The sequence below is a fragment of the Mchenga conophoros genome, linkage group LG13 (assembly GCF_057382185.1).
Source record: "Mchenga conophoros isolate Kocher_MC1m ecotype Shallow Benthic linkage group LG13, M_conophoros_male_GT1.1, whole genome shotgun sequence".
Taxonomy (NCBI): domain Eukaryota; kingdom Metazoa; phylum Chordata; class Actinopteri; order Cichliformes; family Cichlidae; genus Mchenga; species Mchenga conophoros.
Genome location: NC_140538.1, coordinates 18591509 through 18613100, shown reverse-complemented (window position 1 = coordinate 18613100; position 21592 = coordinate 18591509).

The window sequence follows — 21592 nt, the reverse complement described above, 5'->3', positions numbered from 1 at the left end:
ATGTCCACTGGATTTTTTAAGTGTTTGTTTAGATTCAGAGCTCAGCTCACAAAAAACTCGAACTTTTTTTGCTCAGAAACATTTAAATACACCACATGTGGTCTCTTAAAAGAATGAATGCATTTTTACAAAAAACAAAAGATCTTACTTGGAAAATGCAGTATTACTTCTATAGCACCTTTCTACTCAAGTTGAACACTCAAAGCACCTCCTACTGCAGGTGTCATTCCTACAGTGCTTTTATCTCTGCCCAAGTGCATTTTCCTAATATTCACACTCTGATAGCTGTGCCAGGGAAATAACTGGGGTTCTTATCTTGACCAGGGATACTTTGACACAAGGATAGAAGGAGCCAGGGGATCAGTCCACTGACCCTCTGCCCACTCCACCACCTGAGCCGCAGCCACAAATCAGGAAACTTGTTGTAAACACTGAGGTGAAGAAATGAGGTGTGTTACAGTACTGCAGAAGAAAATCATCAGAGTGTAACTATCCCTGACTGCTAGACCAGAACAAATGATATGAAAGTTTCAGCTTTCACAGTGTCCCTAAAACAGGAATAACACTCACCGTGTCCTGTCCTGAAATTCAAGAACACTAGATGGATATTTTTGCATGATATGGAAAAAAAAAATCTGGCATGGTTTTGCATATTCACCTTATCTCTTTTCCTGAGTAGCTTGAGTCAAGACGCAATGGTTGAATGTGGTTCTGGAAGACTTAATGACATCCTTGTGTATGCTGGAAGGAAGAATAACTGATAACAAACAAGCACTGAGCAAAAATGAGAGGAAAAAAATATTGTATTGTCTTTGATGTTATGGAGTAACATGATGACTGACACGCACCACCAATTTATCAATGATGATAACAGATGAATAATAAACCTATTTGACACATTATCTTTAAACTGTTCATGTTCTATGGTATTGTACTGTAGTGCAGTTAGCCTTCTGTCTTCTGAATGCTAGTTGTTGTGCTGTGCTGCCCTGATTGATGCAGCAAATTTCATTGTACTGCCTCTGCTCTGAATAATGAAAACATACTGAATCTAACTGGTTGAAAACAGCTGCCCTTTGAACCCAAGAAGAATGCTCTGCAAGTGATAAGTGACCTAACACCGGCACTTGTCATCAAAAAGATGCCACAAAGAGTTGCAGAGCTGAAAGGACCGGGCAGTCGTTACTATAATGATATAAAAAATTCAGGTTACATCTGCGGCCATCCCTGACACTTCCTCTCTGACTGTCACTTTTACTTGTTTCTGTTGAATAGCCATGTGCTGAGTGAGAGCATTGAAAAGAAAACGAATGTTTATCTATGTGTGTGCTACAGCAGATGACTCATTGTCATCAATGCAGTGAAACAACCTAATATGCTTTCCCACATTACAGATATCAGCTGTCACACGCTACCATCACAGAAGAAATCTGAGCTCTTTCTGGACTTCAAAACCTGGCATTTAATTCATTTTCAGGCTAAATAAATGCGCACTAATGTGATTTTCTGATTTGCTGTTGACCATGCCCTTTTGCGAGTCGACCCCATAGGCTCCACTGTGATGACGGCCCACTGACAGAGACACAGAGAGCCATTCATCCGCTCTCGGAGCAGATTGTCACTTTTGTGGCTTTCAAGATTTTCAAAAACCACAGACTTGTCAAAGGAAGATGGTTATGATTAAAGGACCCCTTTTAAGTTGGTTAGGTAATGGGTAAGCTGGGCTCGTCATTAGGTTTTCTGTTTTGACTTGCAAGTGGGGTCTATAATTACACCCTATGGTGCTTTGTGCAAATGATCTAATTCACTGAGGAATCCAGTAAATTTTGTTTCATTTCCTGCTCCGTTCTATTGTGCCTGTTAAATGTGAAAACAACAAACATACAACAAAAGACAAACTAAATACAATTACAGCTTGGTCTCCGTTTTCTTGTGGTTCATGTGCCCAGTTAATAAAATGAGCAGGGAATTTCCTAACAGCTTTACAGAATGTATTTCTTTTGAGAAAAATGACACATCTAGTCAAGAAGACAACACAAAAGCATAGTTATAAAAGGCTTGAAGTTGTAAGACGCTGTTATAAGACTTATTGTACAATGTACAGTTCTTTTATGTAGTGAAGAAAGCAAAGTTAGTCTCCAATATCACAAGGGCCACTGATCCATGTAAAATTGCTGGATAATTCTGGAATAAGGTCCAGGTGATTTGAATTTTAGGAAATGGGCACAGAGCATTGTGGAGTATTTTGTCTAAAATAAAGCATGAACAGTGTCTTTTTTTTTAGCCACACAGCTACATTAGAAGCAAACCACAACATAGCCATAGCAGTCCTTATAGGCTAAAGGAGGTGAATAATTTTGCATTCTTGATGTTGGTTTGTATGTTCTGGAGCAGCAAGTCCCGAGTCCATCAACAGAGCTCAGCAAAGACCTTTTTCCACAACCATAATTTGCCGTAATTATCATGCGCCCTCTCCAAGCAGCCAGAGTAAACGAGCACCTGTCAGTGGACATAAACTTTGGTTTTGTTGATGAGCTTTACCAGAAGGAACAACGGTACATATGTGCCACAAGAAATTAAAAGTACATTACAATTTAGTGCAATTTTAGGGGGCTACTTGTGTAGCCAAAAATAAATGAATTTATAATCTACTAAATAAAGTTTGCAAATATTTGAATGGTCACATTTAAACGTCTTAGTCAGTGATAATGGGATATTTGGTTAAATGGCGCAGGATATACTCCAAAAGCTGTTAAGTGTAGCAAAAAGGGCCCTTTGTGAACTGGATGGTCTGTGTCAATGAGTGGCAAGGACGATGTTCTCTTTGTCAAACTCCCTCCTAAATCACACGCCACATCAGAGCAAGGTTGATTAACACCTGCTTTCAATTAAGTGACTTTCTCATCAAGCTTTGGTTGGGAAAGAGCCTCATGCCTCGTCACGTCGAAGATGTTACTGAATTAGAAAGCTATTAAATCAGGGAAGCAGGCGCACGGCGATACGAGGGGCATCGTTTATCTTCATTTGAGTGGGCCCTCCACGATCGTCTCCACAGGGGCGGCTAATTGAAAAAGGGCTTCAGAAATGCGATTGTTAGCATCGATAATAATTTATTACTTTCAGCTTGTGGAGTCCTGGGAGTCATTTGTATTCATTAGTGTAAATTCAAATTATGTTTGCGATTAAAATGTGACTTTGACAGGCAGAGGGGGCTCAGACAGGGACAGGCACTGATGAGACCTCTGCTTCGGGTCACTGCTTCCCACATTCGCCGCTTGCTAAATACGCAGCAGAGGAGCCTTTTTTGCCTCACCACCATCAATCTGTGTCTGATTCGAGTTGAGACGTTAGCGGTGATGGCCTCTCCTAAGCCTGTGTTTATGCTCTGAGCGCACTTTCCAGGCAAATTAACCTAGCTTCTGAAATATAACACCAATCACACGCAAACAATGCAGCTACCCACTAAAAAGTCATTCTTTTCTCCTTTCTGCCAGTAGTCGTTATCAGAGGGTGTGCAGGCTATTATTTGTCCTTCTTGGCTAATACTGACCAAGCTTTCCTCCAAATGTCAAGCAGTGATTTCTTTGACATTCAAGAGGAGATGGCAGTTAAGTAGGTCAGTGTCACTGTGATGAACATCAACTATGGCGGGTCACTGAATGGGCTGCTCCTCCACTTGCCCGCCTGTCACAAACCACTGAGCCAAAAGAGGCAAAAGAGCTGAGTGCTCCTTTATTGAAGCCCAGTAAATTACTTCAGCAAAGGCTGTCAGCGTGTAAAGTGGGGAACTTTATCAGATGTATCATGCCAAAGGTCATATTTTAGTGACCTGACAGGTCTCTGGTGAGTTCGCGTTTGTGGGTCTTCTGTGTGGGTTGCAGTGTTGGAGCAAAGGTTGATGGTTAAAGGCTGTTTGTGCTTGACATGAAAATGTCAAACATGGCCGTTTGAGAGAAGGAAACCAACAAGGTCTTTCTGGGCTTTTTTTTCCGTTTCTGCTTTTTGATACACTCAAGCTCCTCAAAAATCCTGTGTTAGCAAAGGTAAACTCCATTTCATAATCAGCATTTATTGTCCATTTTTGCTTCTAGTGTGTCTAATTCATTGCATTAGAGTGTTTCTTAAAAATGAATGCAATTCAAAGAAAAAGAAATCTGACATGGGGCCAGAGGTATTTTTTGTTGACAATCATTATAAGGTGAACTACTGAACATGTTGGTGCATCTCCTTTTGCACCTCAGCCGTTGGTATCACTGCTATTTTTGCACTGACTGCTTGCACTTTAGCATACACGATGTGCACTGGATTCCTGACACTTTGCAGAAAAGGCAGCCCTTTAACTTGAATTTCACTTTAGGCGGGAGACAACAGTGCAAGAGGGAAAATTCCAGCCTTTTCAATTTGCTGTGGATGAGCCACTGCCCACAGCAAAGGGTTGTTTCCCCAAATTGCTATAAAAATTTGGGATGAATTCACAGCACAAAATCCCAGGGAATGTAAAAAAAAAAAAGGACAAGCATGCTGCTTAGCAAACAGCTGATGTTCTGTCATTAGCTCTGAAATTGTGGACTGCTGTTTGGTCTCTGGGATGTAACAGGGGCCCTAAATGAACCACTACATGAAGGTTGGGTCCATTTAACTCATTTAGTGATTCTTCATGCTTACAGAATTTCGAGATCCATAGTGGTCAAGTGCAAGTGGCTGGAATGAGACTTCCAAGAAGCAATTCAAATACATAATATGTACACATATGCATGTTTGCTTTTTATAGACACTTTTATCACATGAGCAGATGTGAAGGTGTAAGTAAGAGTGATTACAATCAAAGTCCACATTTCACTGCTAAACAGCTGGCTGCAACTTTCCTGTCTTTACACAGGAATTCCTGTCACTAGAAAAACCCATTTTCTGACTCCCTAAGACAGACACTGGTGGAGGTTTCATCAAAACACCAGTGAGAAGCTGCAATGACTGACATTTTTCTAAAATTCATTAAGATCTGTGTAAGAGCGGTTATACAGTATATCTCACTATGTATGCATCGCTGTGACACATTCCTCTAACACGGGGTTTCCTAGGCAGCGTCATCCCCGCTTCTAAAACTCTGCAGTATGAAAACAGATTTCCCTTCTCAGTTATGAATGAAACACACTCTAAAACGTCATACATTTCTATGCAAACACTGAAAACACACAAACACAAACAGCTATATACCGGTGGAAAATTCCAGAGTTTCCATCTGACCTTGAGCTGCACTTGACACAGGATCAGCAGCACCATCTTACATCAATGGACCTTTTCTCTCTGATGGAGGGAAACCTCATACACAGAAGTATACGCACAGCAAGCACAGGCACACCCTCATAGGGCAAACCCCTCACGTACTCCCACGCTCCATCCTGAGCTCTGTAAATGTCAGACCGTGGGAGAGAGGGTTTATCTTGGAGTGGGATGGTATTTTTACACCTTTCATTACTGCCTCACTCTTACACACACACTTGGGTTTTCCAACACTGCCCACCCAGTTCAACTCACTGTGCATAATGCATAATACTACTCTAAGACATCCTCTCATGTCTTTGCAATTAAACATAAAGACAAGTAACAGGGCCCAGCACCACAACAAGCTTTTTAAGGTAAACAAAAGTCCTAATTTAGAAATCTTATGAGTCTACTCTACATTTGGATGGACAACTTTAAATTCAACTCATCCAGTATATATGTGTAAACTCTGCCATTAATCCTGATAGGATAAGGACAAGCCACACTCACTCAATTCAGTCCAGACCCTCCCTTGGATGAAAGGCACCATGAAAAAGAGCCAATTTCACCATTATTACCAGGCATAATGCTACAAAGTGACTCATAGTAATCACATGATTCAGTAAGGCAATAATGTTACAGTTATAATTATGTATTTATTTGAGCTACAAAAGTTCTTCAATAAGCTGCATGGTGAGTAGATAGAATGAAAAAAAAAACATCAAACAGATTTTTCTTTTCGCATACTTGGACTACAATCGGCTGGTTTCAGTTTGTATGCAGGGGGAAGGAACGTGGTGGAGAGGTTATAACTTCAGAGGACCAGAGATATGAAATTTACTAACTTTCAGAACAGAAGCAACTGCTTTATAATGTTAGCACAACATCAACATATCATGCTGTCTGTGCAGATGTTCGCTCTTTTGGAAACATCTGCCCAGACAAGATGATGCCACAAAACTGGCTCCAACAGTCAGCAGGTAATAAAGGCAGTTTTGAGCATTCATTGTAGCCTCCATCCATACCTGCATATATTTCTACAATAGAATCCCTTTGAGGCCTCTTTTAGCAGCTTCTAAAGTTCGATTTGTTGTTTAATTTTTGCATTTAAACTTAAACATTAAGGATGCATCCACTTTAGGACAAAGGTTTATGTCAGTGTGTTTGAAGCCCAAGGCTTATATTGTTAACTGGTAACTATGTGACAGACATTTTAGGACATGTTACAGAGTAACACAAAAGTAAAGTAACAAATTACCTTCTCTGGGGCATAATTAAGTAATGCAATGAAGTTCAAAAAAATACCATGTAATCTGTAATAGATTAACTTTTTGAGCAACAACCTTATCATCCATTACCAGTCCAGTAGCCAGTCTATGGCAGCAAACAGTCAAATATAATGCAGCGATGCGATAAGAAATAACACAGATGTGCTGAGTTCTGTTAACTGATCAAACTGATGTCTATTGTGAGTCAGGCCAGCAACTATTGCTTTATTTATTTTAGAATTAAAACAGGAAGCCATGTTCATTTTAAGCACAAATTTATTTTTTTTAATATTGTGTTCTTTTGCCTCCTTGTGTTTTTTCATTTATACCATCATTCAACATTTTTCTGTTCTTTTCTGTTATCAGTGTACACAGCTTTTCACCACCATAACCAAGCTTCACTGGGGAATTACTGACTTCCTGTGTTACACAAACTCCTTATCTGGATGCACCTATTGGAGTATTTTGAACTGCTGGCCTTTCCTTCCCTTGAATGATAATATTTTTTGTGACAACTAGTATGGACTGCAAAAGCACGATGAAAAGAAATAACAATACATAAAACTTTTCTTCTCGGGTAATACAGTAAGAAACTAAGATCTTTTTTTATGCATGAATGCTATATAGAGGAAGTGTAACTTGGAGCACTTTTATATTAGCATGCAGCTTTGTGTGTTTCTGAAAAGTAGACAGTCTTAATTATTCCAATTTACTCTCTTTTACAGGAAGTTAAAAAAAAAAAAGCTCTCTGTAACATGTTTCCAATTGCGTAAATGTGTGTAAGACCTTTGCTTTGCAAGCGAAAGGTCGCTGGTTTGATTCTAGCTGGAGATACAAATCCCCATTAGGTTTGTGTCAGGAAGGACATCCAGTGTAAAACTTTCAAATCAAAAACATGCAGAGCTACCCAGTCCGGTGACCTCGTGGAAAGGGAGCAGCCATCAGTAACTCTTTCTATTTGTAATTGTGTCCAAAAGCATTCAATGAAGGCACAAACTAAACATAAAAAATTAAGGCAGCATACTGTGTGATGGTGCAGAACCTTGAAGCATCAAGCTGAGCATCGTCCTTTATGCCATCTTGACATTTTCGAATTAGACGTCACAAGCCCAGGGTTGGCCTATAAAGATTACCCTGCGTTGTCCTCCTTTTTGGGCTTAATGAGGACTATACTTTATAAAATAAACATCATAAAAGAAGGGTGTTTACTTTAGTCATAGAAAAAAGTTATTTAAGTGCACAAACTAATCTTCTCGTCTCTGCATGTTAGTTTTACAGCAGCAGGGTCAGCTTGCTAGCCCTAGCTATCTAGCTAACTTTAGCTACATTACTTTCTGTGGTGTTACTCACGCTATATCATGGGGAAAAAGACCTGAAAACACAGGTTTGCTTGCTCACATTTAAAATGTTATGTTGCTTGCTTGACAAGATTTAAAATCTTTGTTTAGCTTGTGTTTTAGTAATATTTCTATTTTGGTCTTTCTGATAGTGTAATTTTTTCCCCAGAATTGGAGGGAAAGAAAACTCTTTGCAATGAATGAATTAAGTTTTCATCTTCTATGGATGTTTCTGAGAAAAAGAAGAGCTTAAAATGAATAAAATTGTGACGTAAGCGTAGTACTGGAACATGTAATCCATGTAAAAGACTCTTCAGTTGAAGACTCTGAACTAAAATCGGATTAAACATCTAAGTGCTTGTCTGGATGTTCATTTAGTATGTGCCAGTGCTTAGGCAGCTGTTGTTTGTTTCTCCAACATCCTAAAAATGGCTGTGGGTGCCGCAAGGATAGCAGTGGGTGTGATAGGGGTGATGGGGGCCGCGACAATGCCTGTCTCACCCCTTGCTGTTCCACCCAGGAGTCTAAGCCACTAATGGCCCCCTAATGTATAAATACCATTCTCTAGACATTAGTCACACTTACTCTCTTTCTCGGGCACACACACGAACATGTATGCACGCACACACTCAAAGAGGCTGATCTATTAGGCATTAGTCACAGTGGCGGCCCCGCCTATGACTGGATTGCAGATGAGGGCCAAGGCCAGGAGCTAGGGGTCTAAATTTTCTTGCACAAACAATGCATGTCAAAGAGGCCCATCAGAGGCTTTCTTTGAGGATGGGAAGATGTTTAGAGCACAAAGCAAAGGCAGCACGACCATGCCAGAGACAGGAGAAGATAGAGATGTGTATATCTGTATCTGCTGAGTGTGTTTCATATGGACTTTCCTTGCATCTAATATTTTCTTTCCTGTAAATGTAAATTAACAATGAAAATGGAACAGTGATGCTAATCCACAGAATTATAAAAACATTGCATTTTACTGTTTATTTCTAATGCTGCAAAGGGAAACCACAAGCAAAGGCAGACACATGCTTCTTCTGGGATTTTTTGACAGCTGCCATTAAATATCTTCATTTTCAAACGAGGCATTATGGGTGCAAATTGCCATTTAGGTGCATGTATGCAAGAAAAGCAGAGCTCATTAATTCCCATTTAAAGAAGCATTTGTCACAATTAAGAAAAAAATGCATGAACGGTCATCAATCATGTAGCTTAAGTAAAAAACTTTTATACAAAAGTGTGTATTTTATGTTATTTTATTCGTAAGTGTGTTCTGTGTGTGAGTGAGCGTGCATGTGACCTTACCCAGACTTTATGACATTTTCTCACACATGTCAAGGAAGTTTGGAGCTGACAGCCAAAAATGCTTTGATGAATTCATTATCTTCCTCTTTCCACCCACACACACGATCAATCAAATTTCTTCTACACCCAGTTAAGGCAAAGCATTATGTTTGCTGACGAGTAAGTAAGGGGAGCATCCCCTAATAAAAATGCTTCCTATATTTGTGAAATACATTATTATCTGAGAACGGAGTAACACCAATAAAAATCCAATTTTTACACCTTTATGCAATGAGGCAGAGCCTCTGCAAAAGCAGAAAATTAATTAAAACAACAAACATGTGGGCCCAGGTCAAAAGCCTCTAATGCTACTGCTAAAGTACAAACCCATATTTCATTCTGTTTAATAATTAGTGAAGCTCACACCTCAGAGTGTGGGATATGGGGATCATTACTGCAGAGCATCAATCAGATCCCTGAAATCAACCGTGTCAAACCGTTACTGAGCTGTGACTACTCTGAGCCTGTGACCTTATAACAGGGGCCGTAAAACACGTAAAGAGGCTTTTATTCACTTCTTTCAGTTTCTCGGGAATCACCTATCGCACTCCTTTAGAGAAAAAAAACTATTCGACCCTCTCGTCTACGTAGACAGTCTTGTGATGTATATTGAGTCACAGACCTATGACAGGCCAAGACAAAATTGAGAACACTGATGCCTTGTTTTCAACAAAAAAGGTCACGTGTATGTGCGTGTGTGCATGTGCGTGTTAAAATAACAGTGTTTCTTATAAGTGCCTGGAAATTCTAACTAGCTTGCCACAGTTAGAGGGGGACACCTCACCAGGGCTTTCCCCGACAGCTTTTTCCTCCACCCGTGCAGTCACCAACGCTCATAGGCACTAATAGACAGTGACATGCATACATGCAGAGAGAGTGAGGTATGCTAATTTCTGCTTCTCTTGGACAAAGATAAAACCGTGCAGGAAGTCGGCAGGTTGTTTGCATTCGCTGATGCTATTAAGACATCAAATAGCTGGAGCATAGAAGTGCAGCAGCACTGAACTTCAGTGCAGCTCTAATTCATTCTTCTTTATTGTCTGAGAACCTCAAGTGATTGCAGTACCAGACACCTACAGCTTTTCAGAGTGCATTGCAAGCATGTTAAATACTCGTAAATCTGGGTCCTTATTTGCATATTGAACTGAAGCTAAAATAACACATGGGGTGGCCTATAGTACCATCTATGAATATACCTCATTTATAAGTATCACTTTAATGAGTATTTTGTATTGGGCTTGTAAGTACACAGAATTAGTAACTTACTGATTACAGTAGAAATAATATAAACTCCATAATACTTTTGAACCCTCTCAAGTCTCTAAGTCAAGTGCTCGTTTTCCCAACCATTCCAAGAGCTCAGGGGCTGTTTCACACCCATAGTTTCTTTACTCTGATCTGAATCAGGTGATGAGTTCATAAATTTGTAGCTTTTTCCTGTGTTTTGGATTTTATTTGCACAGAGAAAACTCTCATTGGACCACAACTGGTCACTACAAACCACATGACAAAGCTCAGTCCACTTATTAGCCAGATATGTCAGGGTGGAAGCAAAAAAGGTCAATCCATTTCCTCCTTACTTTTGAATTTTTTCATTACATTTCAAAATACAATAATTTACAATAAACAAAAACAGACACAAACAATCCCAGAAGTGTATTTGAGGACCTCCTACAGTTTTTAGACCTATGTTGACAGCCCAGGGTGTGATGAAAAGTTCGTACTATTAATATTCCTTCTTGCTTCTCATTAGATCCATATTTTTACTTTATTTGACTTTATTTGAATTGTTTTATTTGGTTTATGGTTTCCATCTGGCTGTAGTGTTTTATACTTTAGCAGAATGCTGGGTAAAGGGAAGGGGTGCTCCCCAATTCCATGACGCACATTTTCCAACGATTTTAGGTGTTTCTGCTGTTTACCAGGTAAAGCCTGCAGAGAGAACACAGGCTGGAAACATAACATTTAACAAGAGAAGTGGGGAAGAGGGACCATTTTAGTGTGAATACATATCAAGGCAGAAATACAGCTTTAAAAAGTCAATGGAAACTAATAGATATACTAGCACTGGTGAGGTTGTGGGAGGGTGACAAATGAAAAAGAATGACATTTTCATTGATTTGGTGACTCCTAGCATTGGATTTTAGATAAACAAAAAATGGCACTAGCTGCTCATGAAGGACAAAGTTTTGGACTGGAATATATTAAAGCTGAAGCCGAACATCTCAACACTAATTCTTTCCATACTGTCACACATGCAGAAAGCAGACTGGCTGATGCAGACTGGCAGAATGAACTGTGTCATGGAATATCACGGATCATTTGGCAGCTGATGTCATGGTTAAAAGGCAAGATTTTTATCACCTTTGTATTGGATGACTTTTAGAACGAGGCCACCACCAAACTCAAATGGAACTCCCTTCAGTTTTCTATTTTTGCATCTTTCTTTCTCATTGTTTCTTCATTGTTTTTGCTCACTTTCACTGCTGTCATTAAACTCGATTCCAGGTGTAAATGTCAGATGTTTTCTGGGTATGAAAATCTCACTATACTGCCTGGCCATGAAACGAAAACGTGGAAAAACACGAAACCCAAGCTCCCTGGCAGCTGATGAGATGTTTCCCAACGTTTCACAGAAATCTAATAATGTTCACTTGCAGACAGAATTCTGGGTTTCAAATCAGAATCAATTTCTCAGTTCCCACATTACATGGTCAATATGGGTTCTAATAGTTTTAAATAGAGCACTAATGAATGTGAAAAGAAAGACTATGATGTGATGACAAGCCAGGGCACACCTGTTGAGTGCTGCCACACACACACACACATCTGAGAGCCATTACGCCCCAGTTCAAATCTCCACCCCATTACGCTATTACAGTGTTACCATGCTACCATGATGCCATGATACCACCAAAGACGACAGCCTCATCAATCTTATTCTGTCTCTGAACAAATACGCACACCAACACATACACAAAGCGATTGACAGGCCTTTCTCAGCTCAGCTCGGGCCTCCTCCTGCCAGGAGTTTATTATTCTTTCTCCTCTCACATGTTTTATCTTTGAGTTATGCATGCAGACTTTTTGAGGTCCAGTTATACGTTTGGCTCTGGCACTCAGTTTATTTGGCTATGCTTTTAAACGCCGAGGTGCCCTGCACATTATAGAAGTCTGCTGAGCCTCAAACTTCTGCTTTCTTTCTGTCTCTGCTTCTTCACCTGACTTGGAGGCAGCCAGTTCACCACATACTTTAGCACTTATAACTCTTTTTTTTTTTTTTTACAGTAGTTTCTATTTGTTTGTTGTAATGGTATTGGGCCAGTAATGTAAAGTGTTAGCAGCAGGCCGGGTCACTAGTTGCTGCTTTGAGGCCTCTGTGTTCTCTTAGGCCTCTCCTTTCCCAGCTCCTCTCCCCTGAAGCACCGTGGGTGTGTTTAGAGCATGCTCAGCAGGCCGCCCTCAAATCACAAAGCCCTCTTCTTCCACAGTCTGAGGCTGCCAGCTGGTGAGAGTGGGCAAACTAAGGTTGTATGAGTGTTTTGAGTGAAACACAGAATGTCTGTAAAAGAAAAACAACTTTATCCACTCCTCCCTGTGTCGCTGACCTAACCAAAGAGGAAAAGAATGAAAACACTGATTTGGAGAGAGACATGCAGGTCTAAATGCAGGAATAAATCAACAAGCTGGACTCATTAGACTCGGCACCACGGGGTTTTATCATCCCAGCAGGCAAGTAAGGCTGATAAAGCTCCTCCAATCCGAAGCAGCTTCACAGAAGAAAAAAAGGACATAAAACACAAAGAAAGAATAAAGTGCTGGCTTTGGGGTTTCAGGAATCCAAATTAACTGTGGGTCATGTCATGTGAGAGGCTTGCTGCAGTAAAGCAAGAAAACAAAACGGCTGAACTACATCACCTTTCTGGAGCAGTGGGCAGATCAACCATTCTCATGGGAACTCATATGGTCCCGATGACCCACCCACCGTGAAAGCCTTTACAGAAAGTTGCAAGTTCTCAAGCAGAAGAGCAGAATTAAGATAAAAGACGTGGGAGTTTGAAAACGAAGGACAAAGTTTCTCATCTTCTTCAGGCCACATGGCTGGGCACTACACACTCTCTGGACCTTGTTCAGCTGCATTTCGTGAAGGAGACATTGAAAAGTGGTTGCTCAGTATCAACCACTGATCCAATCCAAGTCCCCAAAAAGCACTAGTGGCCACCAAGAGCGATGCATCTGTCAGCTGTCATCTCCCTCTACTTCCTTCCTCCCAGGCATCGTGCAGCAGCCAGGTTTTAGAAGAAAGACATTTTGGTGCTCATCATACACCCCTCTGATTATTTATAATAGTACTGCAATGCTGCTGAGAGCTGCTTGAGATGTGGCTTTGGCCAGAGTGACAGCAAGAGACAAATATTTTGAAGCGACAGTGTCCAAAAAACGATCAACTGACTCTTGTTACAGCTGTCAAAAACCACTGGTCATGTGCCATACGAGTTTATAAAGTCCTCTGACCTTTCACCAACTCTGCTGCTAAACAGCCTACACTGATAGCTGCCTGGTGTCTAAATACTTTGCTTTCTGTCAAATATTTATTTTGTTTTTATCAAGTTTGCACAAATAATACCCTGAAACTAGTGTTATACCCTGTTGGTAGTAAGATAAGAGTATTGCTACATAACTTGATCCTTTAGTGCCATTTGGTACACCACTCTGTTATAGAAAGGTCCTTTGTTCCTCGTGTTTATTGCAAGTATGGCCTTGGCCTTCCAGTTGTCTCCTGAACTGAAATCTACATGCATACCCAATGGCCATCCAGCAATCAAACCCTACAGTATATAAGGTACACATGTTACACATGTTATTCCTGCTTCTCCACATATTGCATTAACACTACTGACCAGCACTACTAAACTACAGCTTTTGCAGTCTCTCAGAAGAATCGAACTGCTTTTTATTTTTAGAAGTCTAAAATATAGAAATGTTTTCGTTCATTTCTATGTCTTTGCTTGCTTACACAAAAGGTAAAAGCTGACCAAACAATGACAATAGACAGTATAAAAATGGACATAGCTACGATGGTGTCATCCACAGATTTCAGAAATCCCATGAAACAATTTTACAACTAATTTATTCCAAGTGTCTGGTCTTTTATTTATTCTAGACTCGTGTGTTGTTCTTTAGGACCAATATTCCTTAACCAAGCTGCAAACTTCCTGCATGACAAAACTGGCATCTCACCACACACCTTTAAAACTCCTCTGATAATCTGTGTGGAGTCAGAAAACCACCCAGATGCCACTTAAAACACAATATACAATTTAAATGGGGCATAACTACCCTTTAAAGTTGTTTTCCTGTCTTTGCTTCCAGCTGTCATTTTTACATGAAAGTCCACTTTTGACCATTTGTACTGGACTTGAGCCACTGTGTCAAAACACCCACCCTTCAACAAGAAGTTTGGTGGAGTCACACAGAGCCATATCTGATAAGAAAGCCAGGTGATAAGCTAAAATTGTGTTGGTGTGGCCACAGACTCACTGCTCTACTTTATATGCACTATACGCTGGCACAATTTAGGTGGTTTGTGTTGAATGTTTTCCTTCAGATTTGGATATTAGTCCTGGTCATGATCCTTGTGAGATTTATTGCCTTCAGGCTTGGACACTTTGGGATATTCCACTGAAAAATGGCTGTTTTGGTCTTTAGGTAGTAGTGAGAGACTCGTCAGCAAGAAAGTGAAACACAGAAGGTGCTAAATTCTCTTCCCATGAGTTTTGGATCCTGGGATAAAATAGACATGCAATACAAGTAGTCAAAACAGGTCATTTAATTAACACTGTAGAAATATCAATGTTCAGGGGGGCACAGAAAGGTGATCTCAAGGGTGTCATTGGGCGAGTTTAAATGATCTTTTCTTTTTTTGTCATTCTGGGAAGTAAGAGCCACAGAAATATATCATCACCATTCTTGGGTGAGGATAATATTACTTCTTCATTGTTTTGACTAAATAAAGAGTCTAACCACATTTTCCAAACAGATTTTTGGGGTTTTGCATAATCTGTAGTTTGTGGCCACTTTCATAATAAGTATGTTGGAGGTAAATTTAAGCTGATTTGCAGTGCACAAGGCAATAAAGAAATTAGATTTAAGGGTATAAAATCCACGAGAACCAGTTCCTTACTCTGGACAATTCAAAGAACAGATCTTTTTTTAAAAATGGGCAAACTATTAGCACACCTAGATTACAAACAGATTAAGTGGAGACTTTGTGTATGTTTTCTTCTGTATTGTGATTTAGGTGGCCAAATTATCTAAAATTGGAAGAAAATGAGCAAAAACAGAGATAATGTCCCCTATCTTTGTACATCATAACCAGGCATACGCAGGGTAAATGCTCTAAAACACATTTTGGTTCTATTTGGATCAGCCACCACATTCTGTTCAAGCTGGTTGTTGTGGTCGGCCAAACAGCAGAGCTAGATCTATTTTCAAAGACTCTTCCGCGGATCTCTGCTATTAAAGCAGACACTTAGAGTACTATTTTAGAAGCAGCCCTGGAGGCCACAGCAACAGTGTTTTATTGTTGTGGATGGAGTTTTAAATTAAACAAGCCACTTTTGAGCTTCACTGAAACAATTTCAGCGAAACAAGGAGAGGCTGAGTTAATGAGGTGGATGTGGATGGATAATAATAGGAATGATATGAACTCAGAACCCGACTGGCTCAACAATGAAATAGGCCTTTTGACTCAGGAGGCATACGGAAGCACTTCAGAGAGGATCCTGCTTGGCTACAGTTTCAGTTTTCATTCCCCAAAACCATGATTATTCTTTTGAATTTCACCCCATCAAAACTGCACTCAGACCTCAAGGCACCACAGCAATCCTCCGGGTCTATGATTTGCATTTCAGGATTTATGGGAACATGTTTGAAGATCCCCAGATCAAATGCAATATTAAAACACTGAACTATCCCTCCGGCTCCACAAAAAGGAAATAATTACATAAACATAAACAATCCTAATGACATACTGAGATATGATGAGAGACGCAAAGCAGAATGATATTCTTTTACCTTGGGCGCACGAAGCGGCAAGCAAGAACGTCAATCACAACTTCACACATGCACACAAAGGGTGCCCCAAGTGGATCTGCTTTGCCAGTGACAATTTTACATAATTTTATTAGTAGTTTATTGAATGTAATTTGTCTCCCGCCATGGTCTTACAAGCTACATGCAATTTCTAGTACCCACAGTTCCTTCTTTTGACAGTTGGAGAGTGTTATTGGCTTTTCTCCTGTTTGTCTTTGCTTGTCCAGGTTTGTATTGGCAATGTGGTGACTGAAGAGAAACACAATCGGCCCCAGAGTGCTTCTCTGCTCCCTTCATTCATCCATCACATCAAGGGCTTTCTGAACGCAGAGCTCCTACAAGCAATTAATGCCACTGAGCTATAGCACTGGGTGCTGCTCCGTGTAAAAGCTGCCTTAAGGCACAGACCATAGAGGTCATGAAGCACTTCCTAAATCTTAACCATACCCTTGTAGTGGAAACAACAGCCATCAGGTGGTGTCAAGGCAATATGAAACTTGAGAAACTCCTTGAGCAGTTTTCTCCTGATGGGATATATCATTCAGGCCATGATTGCACAATAGCTTTAATTTCCTTCATACAACAGAGACATTTCTATTGTCGTCACCAGAGGTGGGAAGAAGTTCACCCAAAAGGAATGTTCTGGGTTCTTGACAAATCTCGTCTTTATACTTTTAAGCAGACATACACACAAAGGTTTTTGAGCAAACATTTTGCAAAACAGATTAACTAAAGGCTGGTATTGTGCTTCCTGTCTGGAAAACAAGACTTTATACCCCAGCTTTTCACCAAGTGTACTAACAGTAAAGAGCAGGTCAGAGCCAAGCAAAGTGTTTTTGTTGGCTCCAGTCAGAACGGGTACCATGGATGAAAGGACCCAGGATATACCATGACATGTACTTTATAATAAAAATATAAACATTTTTAAGGGAGATGGAAGACAGAGTCTACTTCATCCATTGCTCAGTGGTTCATTTTAACATTAAAATTCATGCAGGGGGTGTTTTGGGGACTGCAGTGCATAGACATATATTGGCACAAATGTAGGAGAACGTAGTTATTTGCTTCTCCCCTGAAGACCTTGCTGTTTTATACACTTTACAATGTATAAAGAACAATGAATGAAACTGAAATCTTATTTTGACTCTCCCCCTGGTGTGATTTTCTGTATTACTAACAATGTAAGAAGATGATAGCAGACCAGACTCTACATCTATTAGCCAGGCATCTCTTCACCTCATGGCTACAGGACTCCAGTGTGGTGTGGCTCCAAGCCACTGAGCTATAAAAAGAGATGAGATAATCTGGCCATGGTGAAGGTCCACTGTGGAGAGTGCATTGTCTCTGATGAAGCTAATAAAGTCCAACCATGCTGTCTGATCCTTGATTCTTGGCCCAGCTCCAGATCGGGCATACTGCTCCTGTCTCTTCACTTATCGTCTCCTCTCTGCCCCCTCTGAACTGTGACAGGAGGGCTTCCAGGAGCAGCTTTGATCACTGTCTGCCTGTCATTCAGCATTAGTCACCCCAGGATAGGGGAGTCCTCTCTGGGCCTGGGATGGACTGGAGAAGCGCTGAATGGAAGAGCCCATGGCTGGAGAACAATCGGCTCTATGTGGTACAGCAGACGTCTGGGTGTTAGGAGACGTACTCTGGTGTGTGCCACATGTCTCACCGCTGACACTGTCATGAACCAATCTGCACTCTCCTTACAGCTTTATCTCCCAAATCTGGCCCCACACCTCTATTATGCTTGTAAAATGGATGTGCTGGTGAGATCATAGCTACTGCTGACACTTACACATGGCCACTTAATTATGATTTAATTGATATTTTATGAGTTTTCCAGGACAAAACTCTTGCGAATAGTGAGGCCATGCATTTATACGCAATGCATTCAGAAGGTAAAACATACAGATCCACAGTGTTTCCACTTCCAGAAAAATTAGCTTATTTCCCATTCCATTAGGATCACTGTACTGACAGAATGTTGTTCCTGCTTGAAGTTTATTTGCTGCCAACCATGACATCAGACATCTCCGGTTAAAATCTCTCATCTGTCTTTGCCTCATGTCTGAGGTACAAGAAGGTAGAGGGGAGTATAGGAGGAAGAGTGAACATCTACAGTCGTGTTAACAAAGGAAAGCTCTATGCAACACTATGTAAATTAAGTGTTGCATTAAGAGCCCGCCCCAGCATTTCAATCAGATTAAGGTCTGGGTTTTGATCAGGGCAAACTTTACTCTTTTTAGTCATTCTGTTGCAGATTTGCTGCTGTGCTTGAGATCATTGTCCTGTTGCATGGCCTAGTTTAGAGCGATCTTTAGCTGTGGGACAAGTGGCCTCACAATTAAATCTAGAATACTTTGACATACTGAGGAGTTCATGGTCAAATTAATGGTCCTGTGGCTGGAAAACAAGCCCATCACTGCTGCAGCCCTATGCTGATGGTTGGTATGGGGTGTTTTTGCTGATAATGCACATGGCCATGTGCACATGGTCATGTACACATGGTCATGTGCATTATGGCCAGACATGTTGTCTTCAAACGACATTGTTCCAGAAGTCTTGTCGTTTTTTTCAGGTGCAATTTTGCAAATGTATCTTTTTTTTTATAGTGAAGAAGCATCCACCTAGCAACCCTTCCAAATAAGCCACACATATTCAGTCTTTTCTAATTGTGCTGTCATGAATATTAATATTTAGCATGCCATCCAAGACCTGTAGAGTCTGAGATGTAGCAGTTTCTCTGAGCATTGCACAGGCTGACGGTCTTGGGGTGAATTTTCCAGGACACAATGACAACTGCTGTGAATGTTTTCTGCTTGTGAATAATCTTTCTCAGTGTGAAATGCTACACTTATATCATATTGTTTGGAAATGTCTGAGACTGATGGGCAGCAACAACTGCTTCTGTGAGATATTTGCTGGTGTCCATCTACCTTGACATTGTGTTAACACACACCTGAATGCTTCAGATCAGCAAACTGACAAAAACATCTGCTTTCTACTAATGACCTGCTGATCAAATTCATATTATTATCAGCACTTGGATGCTACCTACCCTCCTTATTCCTATGGAAGCAGGAAGGGTGCACTTAGTATTTTCCCCATGACTTCAGAGAGTCCTGTGAAATCTTTATTTTTCACATGACTGTATATGAGTTTTATTAAGGCTTCATAATAGAGTCTGAGGCTCATGAGGCCTGATAGGAGCTTTTCCTTTAAAATCCCATGGTTTGGATCCTTTCAGTCTGAATGGCAGGGTTGTGGAGCCAGTCTGTGATGATATGAGAGGTTAAACAAGAGACATAATGTGAAGACCTCATGGTCTATTGCCAAGGGATTGAAAGCAGTAATGAGCGCAATATAAATACACATAAACACACACTCACACGAGTACACGCACACAATCAGAATACACACATGCAGTGTAACATCTGACACCGCTTCCCTGCTGCTCCCACTGTGTCAGTAGGGGAAGTCTATTCATTTCAGAAAAATGCCGTGTGAATCAGAAAGACTGAACCAAGACTGAGGTTTCAGTTTACAGGCAGACTCGCTGTTAACAGCTTATGTCCACCACATCCGAAACCATTCATAAATAATATTTATATAATAATATTTAAGTCTAAGATAAGATGGATGTGTACCATCAATCATGAAGAGATGTAGGCTGCACCAAACCATAAACGTGAGGTGACATGAAATGTAAAATTTTAAGCATGCAGTTTTTAAACATCTGGAACTGAAGCCGCCAGTGTTTCATTCAAAACAACGTGAAGCATTTCATCTTTGGCTCTCTACCACTCAGAAGCAATCACATAACTAGCAGACATATCAGTTACCACCACCATTTTAGCATTTCCTGTTCAGAAGCCACATTTGAGCTTCATCCAGAAACAATCTATCACTAAGATTTATGTTGTATATGAACACACACACACATCAAAACAAAACTCACACAGAGACACACAGTAAAGTCTAAATGGGGGCAATTACTATGGGGTTCGTTTTTGTAAGTGGGATGTAATATTTTTTTTCTTTAAAAAGCTGTGTATAAACAGAGAAAAACACAGAAAATTGGAGCAAAAAAACATAAAAAATATACAGAGAGTATAGAAGGAAAAGAAGTGAAAGGGAAGTATTATTAATAATTTGCTAATAGCTGAATAATACATAGATATCCTGTTTCCTTTGGATGATTTTATGATATGATGTTTGAATAACTCATGCTGGAGGATTTCACAATAATAATATTCTGAAGAAAGGAATCAGGAAAGTGACTTTTAGGCTTTAAACAGGACAGTAAAAGCTTCATGTCACACAGCGCAAAAGGGATATTTGGTTTATTTAACAGCATCTGTGCAGCACTCTTCCTAAAACATCTTATACACTGTGCTGGTATATGTTTCAATTAAAATGTTTCCCTGTAATCTGATGCTTGAATGTAAGCAATAATGTGGTGAAACTTGAAGGTTGTTTAAAATCTCAAAGTACAACAAAAGGCCTTCTCTCTTCTTTGAGACTGGCCACCACTGCTCTGGCCTTGACTTTACAGCAGGCTTTCAGAGAGTGTCAGCGTGCATGTTTAGTCTGTTGGCCTCTCAACCTGTAGCACCACTGGAGACAAAAGATCCCAGTGGATGAAATGTTTGGTCTCATGTCAGCGAATGCCAGAATCATGAAATCTCAAACTGATTCAACATGACTTAGAAATAGAAAAACATATTTCTTTAAAATCTCAACTCTATTCGCTTTCTCCAGTCAGTCACTTGCCACTAGGAGCTTTTTCACTTTTTAAACCCACGACCTGACATCACCAGAGCAACAGTCATGTGCAGTAAGAGCCTGAAGCACAACAGGAGGCCTAAACCCCTCTAATGGAAAATAGATACGGCAGTAATTGCTCGACAAGAATTTTATTGGGACGTGTCACACGTTGTCTAGCTAAATGATGGAGACAGAAGCAAATTAGAGCATGGATCAATCTGACAGATCCATCAAGCTACAGAAAGGCCATGCCATCGTATTTCCAGCATATATTGTGTATCTGCTTCCTTTAGTGGGATGGAGCTTTAGGAAAACATGCTTTTTAGGAACTCCGTGCAGAAGGCATCCCAAGAGCAATTGCACAAAAACGATACATGCATTCATTATAATGTCCTGCTGAGATTTACAAGAAATATCACATTCCATGTACAGCTCCCTCTCATCGTACTGAAGAAATACATTCTTCTTGTCTCAGAGGTTAAGGAAAGCATTGTATATTGGGGGAAA